Source organism: Gorilla gorilla, chromosome 16, assembly GCF_029281585.2.
Source record: "Gorilla gorilla gorilla isolate KB3781 chromosome 16, NHGRI_mGorGor1-v2.1_pri, whole genome shotgun sequence".
NCBI lineage: Eukaryota > Metazoa > Chordata > Mammalia > Primates > Hominidae > Gorilla > Gorilla gorilla.
Genome location: NC_073240.2, coordinates 72,130,173 through 72,144,852, shown reverse-complemented (window position 1 = coordinate 72,144,852; position 14,680 = coordinate 72,130,173). Strand labels below are relative to the sequence as shown.

General features: G+C 43.1%; 1 protein-coding gene and 1 long non-coding RNA gene across 4 annotated transcripts in view; one reads left to right on the top strand and one right to left on the bottom strand.

The window, feature by feature from the left end:
- The window catches only part of THSD4 (thrombospondin type 1 domain containing 4), a 693,045-nt gene that overhangs the window by 505,968 nt on the left and 172,397 nt on the right, over nt 1–14,680 (bottom strand). The window lies entirely within an intron of this gene.
- LOC134757258 (uncharacterized) lies at nt 9,905–14,287 on the top strand. The gene is made up of 2 exons (XR_010131020.1): nt 9,905–10,293; nt 10,540–14,287. It is a non-coding gene; the product is annotated as an uncharacterized lncRNA (long non-coding RNA).

Sequence of the window (14,680 nt, the reverse complement as noted above, 5' to 3'; positions counted from 1 at the left end):
GGCTCCAACCCCATGTTAACTACTGCCCTCAACTCACTATGAACTCCATCCTCCCTCCAATAGGCCCCCTCTGCTTTCCAGTCCTGCAGCCAACTCCTGGGGGTGATCTTGGGAAGACAGCTCACCCACATCAAGAGCCTGGGGTTTGATGATAATTGAATCTATCTTCATCTTTCTATCATTCCATCCTTACGGAGTAGATCGCAGGGGGTCCTCTAAGACTCAAGTCTGTCCTCTGGGGACTGGTACTGTCTTGGATTGAAATTGGTACTTTGATGTGTTGGGTAAGAAGATTAATAGAGACAAATGTCTTCCATGTTGGTATACGATTAGCCAAGTGATTTCCATTTTCCTATCACCCATCAGCTCTGGGTTACAGGGAAACATCTCCTACCTCGTTAGGGTTTTCCCCAGAATCCTCATCAGAAAACGTACCCACTTTTCACCGGGGAAAGAGGTGAAAAGAATATGTGTTGGACCACTGCGATTCACGGAAAAGCGGTGTTATAAACAAGCCTCGTGTGTTCATTGCCTGGGCAAGAACAAAAAATAGTCTTTATTGGAAACATGTATTTGACGGCATCTGGATCCATTTAGTAAGCATATTTATTTCATAACAATATGAGCTCATGATGCCAGGATGATTAATGAGCTTTTATATTCTACCACTCTTTTTGCCTAAATCTGCAAGTCTGTTAGGGAGTTTAATTACCTAAGATGAGGCAAATACACATTTTGGTTACTTTTTGTTGGAAGGAATCTCTTACTTGGAATTTATTTTACCGTAGACGAGGTTGGAGAACATTGGAAACTCCTTTAGGCATCTTCAAAACCAGCAGCACCTGAATTCTCTGAAAATAATTTCAAAGTTCTTAGGTAATGTTCTTGTGTTTCCCCTGGGGGAAATACTGACCGAATCTTCCGATTGGGGAAAAACAAGAAAGGAGGAAAAGAATTTGGGCTAAAATTTTAATAAGACTGAAAAATTTACTACCAAACATATTTTTAAATAGGCAGGATGATACCATATATTATGACTACATTGGAATAGAGATGCTATTCTCTCCATGGCAAACTTCAGAATAAATTATGTCTCTCTTAAACTCCAAGCAGAAGCCCCAGAGAAACTAAACAGTTTGAACAGTGTCATGGCACTGTCCAACCTCTGAAAGGAGCACAAGACTCCTTCTTTCCCCTTCACTCCTCACCTGGTGAGGAGCAGCACAGACAGCCCTGAGCAAAGGCCCAGCTGGTCACAGCCAGATGGGCCAGAGCTTGTGCCATGTTTCATGCAGTGGAGAGGGTTCCTGCCCTTTGCATGGTGCAGCCCTTTCAATATGCCTCCCAGAGCAAGCTCACCTCCTGGTGGTATCTGGGATGAGATGTCCAACACTGCTAGAGGCATCTCACCCATAAAAAGGCCAGGAATAAGCAGCTCCAGCCAGTTCTGCCCATTAGCTCTTGGTGCTCTATCTTGGAGACGTGTCCTTCTCGACTTCTTGCCCTCTGATCCTGAAGGTCATAACCAGAGTGGACCAGAGAAAGGCAACCAAAGAGGCCTGCTTTGGGCTAGGCAAAGGGGTCCTTGTGACCCAAAGTGGAGCAGCCCAAGGTTCCTAGTGTGAGGAACTCCTGGGAGGGGTCTGGAGACACAAGGGCCAGCCAGTGTTAAAGGGTCTATATTTGTCTGGTGGTGTTCCCGAGGTAACCATGCCAGAGTCACTACAATAGGCTATGACTAATCCAGCGCACCAGGAAACTATCCTCCCAAGGACCCAAGATGCCAGCATAAGGCCCAGTTTATAAGGAGGTACCACCTAGAGAGGGCACTGAATGCAAGACTTCTGTGAATGGTATCAAGAGTAAGCTGGGAAAATTGGAAAGAGAAGATTCTGGAAGAGAACACATTCAAGACCCAAATATCAACTTCTGTCAGGCCCACAGCCCTGGCTTTTCCTCCAAAAACAAAAAGAAACAAGCAGAAATCTCATCCTCAATGTACTGCTTTCTCCATAGAACTGGCTTGTCTGAGTTCCACATAACACATTATTCTTTGCAACGTTAGAGGCCATTTGTCATTTGCCTCCCCATTCCCTCTTTAGCCAAAGCAGACAACACTGTCTGCCAGAGATCTGTAAAAAACTTAGCCCATGCTGACTGCCCCCCTCCTGACCAGGCAGCTCTTTATTCTGAGTGTATGTGGGCCCTACCTGAAGTATTAGCCACTGTCCTGGATGAAGGAGGCAAATGCGCGGTGCCCAGAGCTAGTGATGCCCGAGTGTCTGTGCACAGTAATTCTGTGCTGGCTGCCAGAATCACTTGGGGAGTTTGTATAAACACAGTTTCCAGTGTTTTGCCTTGAGTCTCCTCCTGGGTAGGAAAGCTTATCCTCCTGGGTAGGAAAGCATGGCGAGGAGCTATGTGATGCACACAACTCATACATGCAGACCTCATATCGGGTGGGCAGGCCTGAGGCTGCATGCAGCCTTCTCCACACGCAGGCTGCCATTTCTAGGGACCAAACCAAGAACTCACAGGGAAGTATGTGGATGACTGCAAGACCCTCCTGGGCCCTCTGCATAATGTTGAGTGGCAGGGGGTTGTAGGGCTAAATGAGGAGCCGGCAGGTGCAGCATCTTGGGGGCCATGGTGTTGGAAGAAGGGGGAAGGTGTGTACCATTCAGTTCTCCAGCTGATAATCTCTATCAGCTGAAGCAGGGTGACAGATCATGACATGCCACTGCCCCACCAGCCAAGCGGACTTCCTGCTGGCCCCAGGAAGAGAAGCACCCACTGGGCTAAGCATGGGCAGGAGCATGTTTGGATACAGATCCAAAAATCTGCATTGCCTGCTTCCCTTGCTCACTCCCCCCAGCACCCCACCCCCATTCCCACCCAACAAAACCATTCCACTTGGAAAAATCGAAGTAAGTGGATGTGAGGAGGTTCTTTTGCAGGTGGTGTGGCCACATCTCATGCATCAAGGCAGAAATGGGGCCGGCTCTGAGCAGCAACCCAGAGCCTCCCTGTGGGATGGGACCTGCTGCTCTGCTGTGTCCCTGATTCAGCCATTTCCAGCTGTGTGTTCTGGCTCAGTGCCTGCATCAGCCCCTTTGGTTCTGGTGATCCCCTGGCCTTCCCTGGTGGGCTTATCAGACCTGGTCTTCTCTATTTGGGTCTCAGCCTTGCTCTGCCTACCGCTACCCTTCGCCACCTCTGGTGTGCTCTCCAACCTGGGATGAGAAGCTCTCTGTCTACCCCAAGCCCATGGAATCTGATCAAACAAGGATGGAAAACGCTGCCAGGGAAAGGAGACTCACAATGACACTTGGCAGCTCACCTCTTACATGTGGAATGCGTTTCTGGGTTTGAGCATGCTACTTCAAACCTCAGTCTCTGGAAATAGATCCCAAAATAAACCAACCCTAAGCTTGCTCCCACAGGCAGACCTAGTCTGACCAAAAAATCAGAAGGCCCTGAAGTTGCTGTGGTGGACCAGTGTGGGCATCAGGCAGTGGAGCTCAGTCCCCCAGGAGCCCCCCACACTAAAGGGCTCAAAAGGCATCCCATCTAACATCACGCACTGCAAAGACTGAGTGATGCTTCCTCTCCTCCCTACAAGTTCCACTGGCCAGAAGAGAGGATATCTCCCTTGAGGTATCCAGGCAGGATATAAGTATAACTAAGCACACACTCAACTTCGAAACTCTGCATTGTAACTCAAATCTCATATTACCGGAGGAGGTCTCCAGGTAGCCCAGAGAAAATTATTTTTAAAAAATAAATTATTTCTCAAAAGAAAACAGAAGCATCAATTTACGTTCATCTGGAGAAAGGACAGCCCAGAACAGCTAGGAGAATCTTGGAAAAGGCAGAGTACTAAAGGGGAACTAGGCCTTGCAGATATTAACACATATTACAAAAGAGATCTCATTTTTACCCAATAGAACAGCAAAGATGGAAAGAATGATTATCCCCAACACACAACGGTGTATGCTCAAAGACAGTCACTGGCACATTGTTTTAAATAGCAATATGCTAATAAAATAATAAAATATATTATGATAAATATAAATGAGATACTTGGAGCCGTGAAAAATCACGGAAAAATCATGTGAAAAATTATGTGAAAAATCAGGTCTTTGTTGGCCTAAAAGCTGTTTACAACATATTGTTAAATGTAGAAAGACAGATTAAGCAACATTATATACATAGGTTTTGTTAAAAAATTAAATAATGTGTAGAACAAAATATTAATGGAAGTTATTTCTGAGTGGTGAAACTGGAGCTGATTTTTTCCTCTTGCTTTTAGTCTCTATTTCGGCTGAACAACAAACAACAACAGAAAAACCCTCCAACCTGTAATAAAGAAAAATTTTAGGCAATTAGAAAATAATCTTAGGGCAGAGAAATTTCCCTTGTCCTGCAGCAAAGGCCCAGATTATTTTAAATAAAACAGGACCTGTCCAGACAACACCTACTTTAGCAAATTCTTGTGTCTTAAAAGAAAATTATCTAATTAAACCCATATTCCTTTGGACAACAATAAAATCTCAGCAAAAAGATTCCCCTGGCTGTGATTTCAGAAGCTGGGAGTTGGTTCCTCAGGAAGATGTTTATCAAAGTCACTTTGATGCTCTATTAGAACTTGCCAGCACAATGCATTTATTTATCTTGCCTGTAATTTCTTAATTTGGAACTTAATCGAGTTCTCATATAGTGTTCTCCTGCCAGACATTTCACTGAGAGTTTAAATTAGACAATGCAATCAAAAAGAACACATTATACATTCTAGATTTTTACTATAGTTTTTACTCTTATACTACAGCATCTTCATGGATAATTTTGAGGGGGATTGATAAGAGTTTAAAAAGCTGAACCCTGCCTAGAATATGTGCTGAGGAATTTAGTGAGAAAAGTGATGAGAAACTTCTATAAATACAGCATTTGATCCAAAAACATCAACCAAGCCAATCCCTCACAATCAGCAATCAAACTATCTCAAGTTCCCAGCTGTCCCTATGTGGCTTTGAAAGCCCCTGAACATTAGGAAAACCTAACCAGAAGAGAAACTACTATTTTCCAGAACTCCTTCCAAGGAGGGCTCTGTAAATGGTTGCAAGTCCTCTGATAAGGGGGCCTGTGGTCATGACAACCACAGAGGGATGCCTGAGTGACAGGAGAGGTTCATCAAAATGCTTTCTGCTTTCTTCCCCTTAAACACATTATTTTTTTGTTTCTTGGTGAAGGGGTGTGGTTGCTAAACTGTTCTTTTTTAAAAAACTAATTTTATATTTAAATTTATTTTATTTTTTTAAGAGACAAGGTCTTGCTCTGTTGCCACACTGGAGTCAGTGGCGCAGTCATAGCTTACTGCAGTCTCAAAACCCTAAGCTCAAGCAGTTCTCCCACCTCAGCCTCCTGGGTCACTGGGACCACAGATGCCTGCCACCACCCATGGCTAATTTTTTTTTTTTTTTTTTTTTTTTTTTTTTTTTTTTTTTGGTAGAGACAGGGTCTCATTATGATGCCCAGGCTGTTCTGAAACTCCTGGCCTCAAACAATCCTCCTGCCTGGGCCTCCCAAATTGCTGGGATTGTAAGTGTGAGCTATCACGCCCAGCCCAATGTTATTTTTAATTGACAAATAAGAAACGTATGAATTTTATGGGGTACAATATGTGTTATGGCACATGTATACATTGCAAAATGATTAAATCAGGCAAATTAACATACCCATCACCTAAGATACTTATCATTTCTTAGTGATAAGGACAACTGAAGTCTACTCTTTTAGTAATTTTGAAATATATGTTATTAACTGTAGTCATCATGCTGTGCAATAGATCACTAGAACTTATTCCTTCTAACTGAAACTTTGTACCCTTTGACTAACAGCTCCCTTTTCCCCATTATAGCCACCATTCTACTCTCTGCTTCTATGAACTCAACTCTTTAGATTCCACATATAAGTGAGATAATGCAGTATTTGTCTCTTCTGCCTGGCTTATTTCACTTAGCATAAAGTCCTCTACATTCACGCATGCTGTCACAAAGCACATTGTTTTTCTTTTGCTCAATGCAGCATGCAAGTTTCAGAGCAGAGGTGAAATACCCAGAACAGAGGAGTGGCTGCCTCCAGTGGTCTTCCTTTCTCCCCTTTCTCCTAGCACAGCTTCTTCTCTAAACAGTGTAAATAGTTGAATATTGAAGCATCCACAATTCTTAACTTGCTGCTATGAAGAAACCAAGAATTTTAAAGTAAAACTGCAAATGGCTTAAGTTTTGAAACTTCAAAATATATTAAAACATTTAGATGAGTACCATCAACAGTCATGCTACCTCATTCCCTCCTCTTTTAATGGTCATTCTCCTATGTGGTTATTGTTCCTCCTGTCCAACTCAGTAAGATAAAGGCGACTCAGACTAGAGACTCATGAAATAACAGGGCAGAACCTGAGATCACCAGGCAGGTGCTGAGGGTGTACCAGGGACTCAACAACAAAGGTTCTGCTTCTCCAGCCATTGAGGTGATTGAAATAAAAGGTCAGCACTGGGCTGGGTGCACGGCTCACGCCTGTAATCCTGGCACTTTGGGAGGCCGAGGCCGGTGGATTGCCCAAGCTCAGGAGTTCGAGACCAGCCTGGGCAACAGAGTAAAACCCCGTCTCTACTAAAATACAAAAAATTAGCCAGGTGTGGCGGCGTGTGCCTGTAGTCCCAGCTACTCAGGAGGCTGAGGCAGGAGAATTGCTTGAACCCAGGAGGCAGAGATTGCAGTGAGCCGAGATCGCACCACTGAACTCCAGCCTGAGCAACAGAGCAAGACTCTGTCTCCAAAAAAAAAAAAAAGTCAGCACATACCCAGGGGTCAGTCTCTGTCTCATGGAAGGAGGGAAATATCTAAGGGGGGACTAGAAGAGAAGAAATAAAGCCTCATCTGGTGGAAAAAGAATAGAGACACCAGATATGTATAGCTAATTTTACAGTATACATAGCTGATACCCCGGTCTAGTAGCAAAATAACAGTGGGATGGCTGGTTAATAACAGAAGGAGGCCTTTAAAAAGAAGAACAAAGTTGGAAGACTTACATTTCCTGATATAAAATGTGCTACAAAGCTACAGTAATGAAGACAGTGTGGTGTTATTGTAAGGTCAGACATATAGATTAATGAAACAGAATTGAGAGTCCAAAGAATTCCTTGTATCTATGATCAGTTGATTTTGGATAAAGGTACCAAGACCATTCAAAGGGACATAGTCTCTTCAACAAATCATGCTGGGACAACTGAATAGCCCCTCCAAAAAATGAAGTTAGAACCCTACCTTACACCATATACAAAAATTAACTCAAAATGAATCAAAGACCTAAATTTAAGTGCTAAAATTATAGAACTCTTAGAAGAAAACACAAGGGTAAATCTTTACATCCTTAGATTTGGGCAATGAATTCTTAGATACGAAACCAAAAATATGAGCAACGAAAGCAAAAAAAACAGATAAACCATCAAAATAAAAATTTTTGTGCATCAAAGGACTATCAAGAAAGTGAAAAGACAAATGGCAGAATGGGAAAATGTTTGCAAATTATATATCTGATAAGGTTCCAGTATCCAGAACACACAAAAAAACTCTTAAAACTGAACAACAAAAAGACATACAACCCAATTTAAAAATGGGCAAAAGAGCAGGGTGCAGTCGTGTGCAGCTGTAGTCCCAGCTACTTGAGAGGCTGAGGTGGAAGGATTGCTTAAGTCCAGAAGTTGGAATCCAGCCTGGGCAACATAGTGAGACCACCCTACTGTCTTTAAAAAGGAGGAGGAAAAGGCCGGGCGTGGTGGCTCACGTCTGTAATCCCAGCACTTTGGGAGGCCAAGGCAGGCGGATCACAAGGTCAGGAGTTCAAGACCAGCCTGACCAACATGGTGAAATCCTGTCTCTACTAAGAATACAAAAATTAGCCAAGCGTGGGGGCACGTGCCTGTAATCCCAGCTACTCAGGAGGCTGGGGCAGGAGAATCACTTGAACCTGGGAGGCAGAGGTTGCAGTGAGCTGGGATTGCGCCACTGCACTCCAGTCTGGGTTACAGAGCGAGATTCCATCTCAGAAACAAACAAAAAAACAAAACAAAAAAAAAAAAGGAGAGGAGGAGAGCAAAGGACTTGAATATTTTTCTGCAAATAAGATATATGAATGGCCAATAAGCACACAAAAACATGAAAAGAAGCTCAACATCATTAGCCATTCAAGAAATGCAAATCAGAACCACAATGAATACCACTTCACACCCACTACTAGGATGGATATAATTAAAAATAAATAAATAACAAGGATGTGAAGGAAATGGGTTAATATTATGCTATGTGAATTTCACCTCATTAAAAACAATAGAAGACATATAAATGGGCAATAAGCTCATGAAAAGATGTATAATAATGGAAGCAGGGATGGGGCAGAAACAGCCAAAAGAAAGAAAAGAGCACTGAGGTCCATTATAGTAGCATTTCACAGCTTATCTCATTTAATCCTTTCAAGAGACTTCATGATGTCGATGTTACTAATCTCATTTTGCAGATGAGAAAACAGAGGCTCGGAGCAATTAAAAATCTAGTTATAGCTAATAAATGGCAGGGTTGGGATGAGGCTTCTCAACAAGTTACCAAAATGACTGCAACCAAGATTATAACTTAAAGGAATAGGACGTTTTCAGATGCACTGAAAACTGGACCCTTGATTTTATGGCACTTTTACAATGTGATAACACATAAAAACCTGTGATAAAATTTTATGTCCATGAAGCCAGGGACACAAAGCCTTGGCCAGTGTGGAGGATAATGCAGGACAGGTGCTGCGCAGAGTTATGCACGCCGCTTGGCCAACTCCCTCAGCCCTGCTCTGCGTACTGATTCTCTGATCCAAAGACAAACACCCAGAGAGACTTGGCAGGAATGTGCGTCTTGCCCAAGAGGCACAGACTAATAGAGACAACAGGCCTTAGGGAGGCTTCAGAGGTCATCCGGTCTTAGTGGGCCGAAACACATATCCACGAACCAGATGTATCTGAATTACCTGGGAGCTCATAAAATGCAGATTCCTGGGCCCCATGCCAGACCTCAGGTGGGTAGGGCACAGAAATGACAATTTTTAAAAAGCTCTCCAGAGGGTAACCCTTATCTATTGTTGGTGGGAATGTAAAATGGTACAGACGCTTTGGGAAACAGTTTGGCTATTTCCTGAAAAGTTACACATAAGAGTTACCATTTGACCCAGTAATTCCACTTCTAGGTATATACGCAAGAGAAATGAAAACATATGCCCTCACAAAAGTGTGTCCATGAATGTTCTAAGCAGCATCATTCATGACTCATCAACTGGATCAAATATCCATCAACTGATAAGTAGGTAAATAACATGTGGCATATCATACAATTGCCATATTATTGAGCAATAGAAAGGAATAGGCTATCAATACATGCTACAGCATTAATGAACCTCAAGGATGTTATATTAAGTAACAGAAGCCAGATGCAAGAGACCACACAGTGCATGATTCTATTTATGTGAAACGTCCAGAAAAGGTAAATCTACAGGGGCAGAAAGTACATAGCTTACTTGTTGCCTAGGGCAGGGAGTGGGAGTGGATGGGGATATTACTGACATGATAAAAATGTTCTAATACTGATTTATGCTGATAGTTGCACAACTTGGTAAACTTACTAAAAATCATTGATTGTAAAATGTGACTCAATAGAGCTGGCTTTCTTTTTAAAGAAAATGTCCCCAGGTGATTCTGACGTTCCAGCAGATATGAGAACCACTGAATTCCAATATACTTACTGTGCAATGAGGAACCTGAAACCCAGAGAGGGAAATGATTCACCCAGAGTCACAAAGTGAGTTCATACAGAGCCAGATTGCCTCTGATCTGTGTCTCCACAAAAGGAAATGGAACGCTGGGAGATGACCTGATGAAATTAACCAAAGGGGACTGCCAATCTCAATGAGTCAGTCCCCATTAAACCCTTTTCCCCCTTAACTCGCAGGAAGCTGGTTTGTTTTGCCTGAGTGAACCAGGAAAGGGGCTCAGGAAGCAGCTGTAGGGCAGTGAAAGGACTACAGGCTTGGAGTCAGAAGGCCTGGGTTCAAACTTGGCCTTGAGAGTTCATCGTGATCCTGGCCAGTCACTTCACTTCCTAGGGACTCATCTGGTTCATCCATCTGTAAACAAAGCCGATCATATCACCCTCCCAGGATCACTGCAGGACCAGTAAGGAAGATATTGAGTAATCCAGGTAGGAGATGATTTCCTTCCTGCCTAATCTGAAACCACAGATGTCCAGCCCAATCTGTTTATCTTAAGGCTACAACCAGAGCATCCCTTCCAGCCTGCAGGGCACTCACATTCCCTGACGCAAGCGCCACTCACCCACCCCAATCTTGGACCCAGTTCCAGCTTGATCCCAGTTCCCAGGTGCCATAAAACTCTGGAAAGGTGGAAACAAGACTGTATTTTTTTTTTTTTTTTTTTTTTTTTACAGCTGTGAGAACTGCAGACTGAGAACAATAAGTATTTTTAAAATAACAACCTTCCGAGTGGCCACCGACGCATCAAATACTGGATTGGGCGTGGTGTTATTATAAGACCAAGAGAATGTAAAACATCCTGTAACATATCTTAGTAGAAGATCTTTGCCAAGGGAAAGAAATCTGTCTTCTATCTAAGAGGAATGTTTGGTAATTGTTTGGGCCTTGGATAAACTCAGGCCATACGTCTTGGGCCAGGCATTTACATTATGGACTAATCACAGAGCCCTGCAGTGAATACAGACATTGTGGAGTAAGAGTAAGTTACCGAGATGGTCATGGCAGCTTTGACACTCACAGAGACATGCAGCCTGTGTCCGGATGGGGAACATTCAGGCCAAGACACTTTCTTAAAAGGAAAAATGTGAACGCTGGTATCCCCTGAACCGACCCCATCTAAGTGGATCCTGAACTCCCAGCCTGTGCCATCAGATAAGAATGTCAACACGGCAGAGGGCGAAGGTAAGAAGGGACCCGTCCAACTCAGCCTGCTTGGGTCACATTTTGTTTGCTTTATCAGGTCCAAGAGAAATCTGACTTCTTTGAGGGGCCTGTGGGTGTCATTCACAGGGACTCCTGGTAACTGAGCTAGACAGTGAAAAACAGGCATTCTCTGTAAAAGGGCACTCAGGACTGACAAGAAGACAGAAGAAACAGAAGCTCGCCACTCATGACAGCAGCACAGGCGTAGGCTTGGAGAAAGAAAGATGAACTTGAGAGCCTTTGGTTCAGAGAGGTGTTACAGACTTGCTGAAAATGTAACTCCAAGCAGCAGCAGAAGATAAATGAGAACAGAAGGAGCTAGAAGGGAAATGAACTAAAGCAGGAAAAATACAAAGAAAAGCAAAGGCTAGGAGATCAAACATCTAAAACAATACTAGCAAACACATAGCACATGTACTGCAAGTGCCCTGCCCCAGGATTCACGGTGGTCTCACACCCTTCAGGGACCCCCCAGGCAGCCACTGGGAGAGACTGCTTCATGTGCACCTCCCAGGCCTGAAGCGAAAGCCTAGACTTTCCACTTCCAGTTAAACATGGAAGAGTGACCATCTTACACCTCCTCTCCCTTCCAAAACCCTACTAAATTTCCTACTGTTAGGGAATTTTAAAACGTTTTAACCTATGAGGACAAAGCAAAAAGAGAGGAGATATCCACAGATAAAGATTTCAGCAAACTTGGAGAAAAGTAGAGGAAAGCGTTGTAATTGAGTGTAAGTTGCAAACATTTATATCCACTGTGGAGGAAACTTGAGAACAAAGCCATCTGGACTGACAGACACCCCAGTAGCCCAGCCCTCGGAGGCACAGGAACCATGAAAGATGAGGCTCTGGTTCATGATGGAAAACTGAGCTTAGACTAAGCCCATGTTATGCAGCCAGGCTACTACGTAACCCCCATGCTCCTCTCCAAGCAGGGGAGAGGTTTACTCTTCAGAGAAACTGAGAAGGGGCTGCAGACCTAGGAAACAGGCACCATGGAGAACAGAGCTCAGGGCAAGGGGCACCCAGAACACCAACCACACGTCCACCTCCACAGGCAGGAGATTCAAGGATATTTCTCTGGAGAAAACCAACCACCTGAGAGGAAAAACATCTACATAATGACAGTTGTGTGCAGGGTTCCAACAAAAAAAGATAGCTCAAAATCTGTTCTCCTAAAGAAAAGCTCATCAACCAACTACCCCACCTATGCATGCTGAGCTGCACGGCACAGGGCATCTGCAGCACATGCACGTAGAACTTTCGACCTGTCCAATATGGATATACTCTAAAAGCTGACAGCCATCTGGGGAAAGCCCCTGACAAGAAAGGCAGGGTTAACACAAACACAATAAGAACTTGGAGGTGGGGGGATAGGCAGGGAAAATAAAAAGAACTTCAAAAATCCTGTTATATTTGGCCAGGTGCGGTGGCTCATGCCTGTAATCCCAGCACTTTGGGAGGCCAAGATGGGCGGATCACAAGGTCAGGAGATCAAGACCATCCTGGCTAACACAGTGAAACCCTGTCTCTACTAAAAATACAAAAAATCAGCCGGGCGTGGTGTTCGGTGCCTGTAGTCCCAGCTACTCGGGAGGCTGAGGCAGGAGAATGGTGTGAACCCAGGAGGCGGAGCTTGCAGTGAGCTGAGATCGCACCACTGCGCTCCAGCCTGGGCGATAGAGCAAGACTCCATCTCAAAAAAAAAAAAAAAATCCTGTTATATTCTTAAAGAATGTTAATTAAAGTATGTTAAGATAGTGCATCCATGAAACAAGAACAGAATGCTATGTGAAGGAAATAATCAGAAACTAGAAAGGTCTTAGAAATTACATGGTCATAAAAATTAAAGAATTCAACAGAGATTTTAGAAGACAGTCAAGCAAATACCACAGAAAGGAGAACCAAAAATAAAAACAGAAAATAGGAAAGACAAGGAAATTTGAGATGCTGTCCAAAACAGCATTTCAGAAATAAAGAACAGAGAATATACAAAGAAGGAAAGTATCAGAGAAATATTGAAAGAAACTACACAAGCATGAGTTTCTAGCTTGAAAGGGTTCATCAAAAGGGATGCATAGGAGACAATGGATATTCAAAGCCCTCCCCGAGATACCTCATCTACGACGTACCGGAATGCCAGAAATCAACCTGAAAAGCATCCAGAGGCAAAATTCAATCACACACAAAACAAAGAACATCAGAATGGCATTGGTCTTATCACAAGCAGAATGCTGGAAGACAATGGTGGAATACCTTCAGAACTCTAAGAAACAAATGATTTCCAATATTGATTTCCAAAACTGGTTTAATTATGTCAAGTCTGGGGTGCAATCAACACATTTTAGATATGCAAAAGCTAAAACAATACTTCCCTCGCACCCTTTCTTAGGAAGCTATTAGAGGATGTGCTTTCAGTAACCAAGAAAGCAGGATGTGGTAGACAGGGGCCACCACATAGAGGATGCTAGCTATGCTCCCAGCCTAGAACACAACTAGTCCAGACTGGAGTAGGAGGGTGGAAGACTAAGGGTAGGAGGCCTCCAAGAAAAAGCAAAATGCAAATGGTAGGTTATGTGTTTGAGTACTCAGAAAAATGGATAGATGTCAGAAAGATATTGCAGTGATTAATTTTATGTGTCAACTTCACTGAGTCATAGGGTGCCCAGATATTTGGTCAAGCATTATTCTGGTAATAATATGTGTGTCTTTGAGGGTGTTTCTGGACGAGATTAACATTGGAATCAGTAGACTGAATAAAGCAGACAGCCCTCCTCAAGGTGGGTGGGCATCATCCAATCAGCTTAAGGCCAGAATAGAACAAAAAGGCTGACCCTCCCTCAAGTAAGAGGGAACTCCTCCTGCCTGATTGCTTGTGTTGGAATTTGTCTCTTCCTGCCTTCAGACTTGAACTGAATTATTGGCTGGGTCTCAAGACTTCAGGCTTTCAGACTGGAACACAACATCGACTCTCCTGGGTCTCCAACTTGCCAAATGTAGATCTTGGGACTTCTCAGCCTCCCTAACTATGTGAGCCTGTTCCTTATAATGAACCTATTTCTATATATGCATACTATTGGTTTTGTTTCTCTGGAGAACCCTGACTAATACAGATATATAGAAATGTTTAGAAAGTGATATATGTGATAACATATGAAAGAACTGTAGTGAACTATTTTTTCATAGTCATCATATAAACAATAACTATTTAAAAGTTCAGTTGTAACTACATGGGGGTGATTAGGGTGCCAAAGTGAAGCTGGGGGAGTGGTTGATATGGGAGTGCTCAATCCAGTTACCTTACAAGAAGTCAAGAAGGAATATCCTAACTGGATAATTCACATTGTCTAGAAAAATTAAGGTAAATGCCAGAAGACACTTGCCTCTGGGGAGTGGGAGGGAATTTGGGGGAATACTGTTTTTCATTATAAGTCTTTTTGGGCTATTTGACTTTTAAATTATATGCATGTGTCTATAAATAAAAGTTAACAAAAAAAAAAAAAAGGAAAAAAGGAAACCAGGTTTCCAGACATCAATTACAATGTGACTATACATGTTAAAAATAAGTTGATTATAGTTGGCAGTAGGGACAAACCTATTAGCCACCTTTAG